Here is a 6,239-nt window from a genome sequence, read left to right on the forward strand (position 1 = left end):
CGTAATAACTTACGTATAGCATACATTATAACGAAGTTAATAACGAACAAAATAAAAATAAAAAAATAAAAAAAAATAATAAAAATAAAAATAAAAAAAATAACTTTGGCCTTCCTGATCTCTTTTATGAAGTTGAAGTAACAAAGCCACAGGGAGGAATTTTGGAGGGCTCATCGGCATACAGCCGGCCCTACTGCAGTGGCCTAATAAGGTTCAGGAGGATACAGACTGTGAGGTGAGGAACACAGACCCAATTTGTGGACATGAAAGATGCCAGTGAAGGCTTTACTCAGGATCTCCTGTGACGCTGCTGTGCTGCTGACTCTGGTTTGTCATGCACCATGCCTGTTCCTGAATAAGATAACCTGATCTATGCCCGAGGCCTGCCTTCTATTTCAGTTTTTGTTTCATCAAAACTAGGGGGGTGGGCAGAGAGGAGGAAAAAAAAAAAAAGCAGAGTTTCTAAGTTTACAGGTCATATATTCACTTCCTGGAGACATGCACAAAGACTAAAGGAACAAATGTGACAGCTATGCTTGCTGTTTCAATTAAGGTCTGTAACTGCAAATCCTGAGACGGTGTTGCAAGTACTTGGTGAGATAAAGTCTAGCTGTGGAGTAGCGAATTAGAATCAGAAACTGGAAAGGTATCTAATGAACAGCAAACACTTAGTTTGCTTAAATGCTTAGCTATAGCGCATTGATTTGCTCTCTGACATAGTCAAGTATAACTAAAAAAAGACAAAATCCTGAGTAAAGAAGGTAGAACTCCAGATATCGATCCCCAGACTCCTATCGGTAAGTGCATGTTAAAATGTAAATATAAACAGAGCCTCGAGTTTCACCTCAAATAAAACCCTCAGGCATGCTGAGGAAATTTGAACTGTGAAAATCTGCCTACAGGCATCACAGTTTGCTGAAACTGTAGCACTCCAATTAGAAAGATAAAGATGCAGAGGTAGTAGCTGTAAAACAGTCTGTTTCACAACCTTGGCCCTCTCTTTTCCTTCACAAAACAAGAGGCAGCTGTCTGGCTCTATTAGGTTAGCAGCTGCACATCCTTCAGCAGTGGAGATAGAAATATCTAAAACAATCTCAAAATGGATGCAGGTCCTTCTGTTCAAATCCTGGGACAGAAAAGTATCAGTGCTCCACAAATCACTCATTTTAACACCAAGCTCCTTGCGCCAACTTATTTTATAGTCATCAAGTTCAGTATTGTTGGTGAATGTTTCCTAAAAAGTCCTGAACTCAGAATCACCTCTGAAGCATTAAGCTGACCCAGAGTTTTTTGAAATCATGTTCACAGCACTGATTATGGTTCAAGCTGTCTAACTTCCTGGCCTGGAGTTACACCTTTGACATGAATACCATAACCTTATGTTAAGAATACAAAAGGAGAGATAACAGAGTTTCCCATTCACAACTCTAGCAACTAGTGCAATTTCCAGAAGTTGATTGATGCACTGAACTCCCATTTATTTTCAGGGTAATTTTACTTGTTAAGTGCTGATAGGAGTGCTCACTATCCTAGATTCTAATAAATGCGGAAGAAAAAAGGCCACAGTACTTCGGGTCTGAAGCTCCAACACATCGTATTCTTTGACACCATTCTGTTCAAAACAAGTTCAAACAAAACTGCCCTAAGCTACAGTACAGTAATCATTAAAACTAAATCTAAGTTAACATCGAATGCTGTTAACTTTCATAGCAGTGCTAGCCAAGAAACACCCTGATGGGAAGCTGACAATTTTAGCTGTTATTATCATCTTGTTTCTCAGAACCAGTTGGATGCTTTAAAAGTGGAATTGTATATTTTCCACGTTTCGATATCATATCTTAGCACAAAGGCATATCTACACAAATGCAAGCTGGTCTGTGCACTTCTGTTTATCTCTTCAACTTGTAATGAATCTTTCATTTTAATCTAGGACTTAGCAGAAAACATTAACTCACCAAAACTTCTAATTGAATCATCTATCAAAGATTCCAAAAGAGGCATCATAAAAAAGCACAATATGCTTCAGGCCCCTTAATCCCCTGCTTTCTCTGCCACCAGGCTCATATTGAATTCACCTTGGGACTTTAGAAAAGGACACAGAATCATAAAGTCAAGAATCCTTAGAGTTGGAAGGGACCTTTAAGGCCATCCAGTCCAACTCCCCTGCAATGAACAAGGACACAACAGCTAGATTAGGTTGCCCAGGGCCTTATCCAATCTCTCCTTGGAAGTCTCCAGGGACAGGGCATCTACCACATCTCTGGGCAACCTGTTTCAGTGCTTCACCATCCTCACCATAGAAGACTTTTTTCTTATATCAAACCCATTCAGATAACCACCAATAAACGAAAGAAAGAGCAAGAGGAGAATGATTGCCAACTTGTATCAGTTGATAAAACAATACTTGCTGCATTTAAATAAAAAATAAATCAAGCTAAAGACACATTGTCCTGAATTTGCTTAATAAGCAAGTTCAAAAACTCCTCTCAATATTGATTCCCTCAGCATCTGACTATACTATATACACATCAGTTTATACCTACCAATAAACGGTAATGATTTAGACATCTTCACATGCAAGACTGTTTTCAGTTCTGACTCTTAAAAATAAAAGTAAAATAATTTTCTTCTATCGGAAATATAAACAGGTGACATGCTGATTTATTAATTCATACATCTCACGCATGTATGATTACTATGGTCTATTTTCCTAAAAGTAGAGCCATAACAGAAATAAGGTGTAGTATTTAAAATATTTACCTGTTATTTTCATTGGAGTTGAAATGGGTTAGAAACAGACAGGCTCAGGCATTTTGAATTACAAGTGCTGAATTTTTAATAGATAGGAATCTGAATATTTGCTCTCTGTGGAAAAGCTAAGTTAATGAGTTTCCAATAGCCATTTTCTTGCCCTGGAAGAAAACCTGAGGCATTTACATAGCTCTTATGTGTTCTTTATTTAGGCAGACTTGCTGACTTCAGTGGGAACTTAGCAGTGCAAGATCTGGAAGTAAAAATTGAATGAAGACATTAACATCTGTTCACCTGGAAAGAGTATCTGGATTTTTCTTGGCTTACTTTATACCCAGTGCTGAATAAAACAGGCAATGGCATAGTTATTCACAGAATGTTGTGAAATGGATCATTCTGAACAACTCACTAGAGAGATTAAGAATAGAGGAGATACCTGATTTTCTGAACTATACATTGAAATTCCATCTTCGAATAGTAGCAGTCAAGCGGAGCTTCAACTGCATAAAAGGAGACTACACAAATGCTTCTGGCATACTTAAAAGCCTCTTTGTTATACTGAAGAGACAAACTTAATATAAATTATAAAAGGAACCTCATTATACGACGCTGAGTCTCCTACTGAAGCCATGCCTTGACAGTCCTTATAAGCTTTGTGCTGAATGGGTGTACTGCTTTTGCCCTCATTTCTCCTCTCTTCCTGTATGGCTAGAAATTACCTATTTTGGCCTCGTCTCATACCATAGTTTTCACTTGGTTGTGGGTTCTCAGGAGCACACTTTGGACTAGTGTTTTATAGAGACATATGGTACCGATGTTCTGTGAATCCTTCTAGACTAAATGTCTATTTATATCAGTTGCCTGTTATGCTAACACAGTAGACCAAATGACTTCTTGTCCTTAATCTGTATTCTTCGGAAAAACCCTTAGCTTTTAATGCTCTGTCTTACCATTCTCTACTATGGATGCTTCAATTTCTTTCTCCTCACTCAAATGGGCTTTAGGATGCAATTCTCCAAAAACGATAGTAACAAAATGTCACGACTTTAAATCTCTCAAGAATCATTTCTCATGTAGCTTGCTCTAAAAGTAATGCCTTCTATTTATTGATATGGAAATTGCAACAGATACAAAGAGCACAGCAACATTATTTGATAGAGCAAGTTCTCAGCTACAAAACACTACTTTTCAACATCGTCACCACCACTGCTATGGATTTTCACCAGCAACAAACAAGAGCCTGCATGCCATGCTCATATAAATCTACACGAACAGAGATAACCCACTGTTTCACAGCTGCTACTACAGCATCACTGCTAGGAAGATGTCGCCCACGCAGTTCATTAGCCCAAACAGATAGAAATCAGAAAGCATCAAATCTAGACTATATAGTGGGTGAGGTAGGACACTGGCAACGTGCTCCACGGTCTTCAAACTGATATGGGACCTGGTGTTATGTGTTGCAAGAGAAAGATTTTCTTTTCTGGCCTGATTCAAGAAATTTGAGCCTTGAACATAGTCAGCACCACAGTGTAGCAGTCAGAGTTGATGGCTTGTCTGGGTTCCAGGAAATCTAGAAGAATCACTTGGTTAATATCCCAAAAGACAGCGCATAATACTTTACTCGCTGAAGGATGCATCTTGAACTTTTTCAACTTTTTTTTTTGGCCATGAGCCAGCAGTGTGCCCTCGTGGCCAAAAAGGCCAATGGCATTCTGGGGTGCATTAAGAAGAGCGTGTCCAGCAGGTTGAGGGAGGTGATCCTCCCCCTCTACTCTGCCCTGGTAAGGCCTCATCTGGAGTACTGTGTCCAGTTCTGGGCTCCCCAGTACAAAAAAGACAGGGATCTCTTGGAAAGAGTCCAGCGGAGGGCCACAAAGATGGTGAAGGGCCTGGAGCATCTCCCCTGTGAAGAAAGGCTAAGTAAACTGGGTCTGTTGAGCCTTGAGAAAAGACGACTGAGAGGGGACCTGATCCAGGTTTATAAATATCTGAGGTGTGGCGGCCATAGTGGTGAGGCCAGTCTCTTTTCAGTGGTACGTGGAGACAGGACGAGGGGAAACGGACATAAGCTGCAGCACAGGAAGTTTCGCACGAATGTGCGTAAGAACTTCTTCACGGTGTGGGTGACAGAGCACTGGAACAGGCTGCCCAGGTAGGTTGTGGAGTCTCCTTCTCTGGAGATATTCAAGTCTCGCCTGGACGCCTACCTGTGCGACCTGGTGTAGGGAACCTGCTTTGGCAGGGGGGTTGGTCTCGATGATCTCTAGAGGTCCCTTCCAACCCCTACAATTCTGTGATTCTGTGAAAGGGGAATTAACATGTCATCACTCCATGGACTGTCATTTTGACTCTGGCTTATAGATGTGAAACTATATCTTGTCACTAATCCATGAAACTGTCACATTCAGCCTCATATTTGTTCAGTAGGTTCTCATATATGGTGTTGTGTATGGTGTTCTTTCTCCTCTTGTGTGAGCATTCATAGGACCCACCTGGTACAAACTGTAATATTCCAAGATGGCCACCACCGTTTACAACGCACAAAAGCTGATATTCAGCTCCATACACAGTTCCCTGCTTGTGATTCATCAATTTGCCTGGATGAGCCGATTGAGATACCCTTTATTTTGTGGTGTGAGAGCTGTGCACAATCACACAGAACGTGGCTTGTCTTTCATGTCATTGTTGCCACTGCTGAAACACGCTGCCATTGCCTCAGTGTACTAACACCCAACTTTTGGTTTCCGTAAACATTCAGCAAGAGTCAAAGCGTGTTAATAGGTGCAATCTTTTCTGCATGGAAGAATAAAGTGACAAAAAATAAAGATTTTGCTTCATGTGCATTTCCATGTCAGACACCAATTTGTAAGACTGCCCCTCTGCTACCATCTGTTACACAACAGTAAAATAGAATGAAATACTGGATGAAGATTCAGCCTCTACTGCCATACCACCAACATTTGCCTCTGATGTCGTGGGCCAACATCATAAAATAGGAGGGCATTTCATCTGGAACAGTCCTTGTAGTTTTTATTTACTTTACCATACATTGGAGGAAGTTACAATGACTCCTGAGACCTTTAGGTAATAAATGCTCTTGACTAGCATAGAAGCAACCAACTCCACACATGCCAGCTGAGTACACAAAGAAAGTTGAAATAAGTTTCTTGATCTCACTGAGCTAATTACTAGATTCTGAAACAGGAATTCCATACAAAAGAAAGAAGGTACCTTGAACCTTTGAAGGTAAAAAAAAAAAAAAAAAGTAAGTCTGATTTCTCCATAAGAAGGTCTGAGATATTTCTGTATCTTTGGTCAGAGCATTGACTTGTTTCTCTGAATTTGGCAGAAATCCCAGTAATGAAATGAGTTGTTTACTCAGTTCAACTGATCACTGGGAACTATGTAGTTATACAAAACTGGAATGAGAGAGAAAAGAGGTAAGGAGGAAGGACAGGGCCAAAATTCATGATAGTAGTTGGCAT

The sequence above is a fragment of the Meleagris gallopavo genome, chromosome 4 (genome assembly GCF_000146605.3).
Source record: "Meleagris gallopavo isolate NT-WF06-2002-E0010 breed Aviagen turkey brand Nicholas breeding stock chromosome 4, Turkey_5.1, whole genome shotgun sequence".
NCBI lineage: Eukaryota > Metazoa > Chordata > Aves > Galliformes > Phasianidae > Meleagris > Meleagris gallopavo.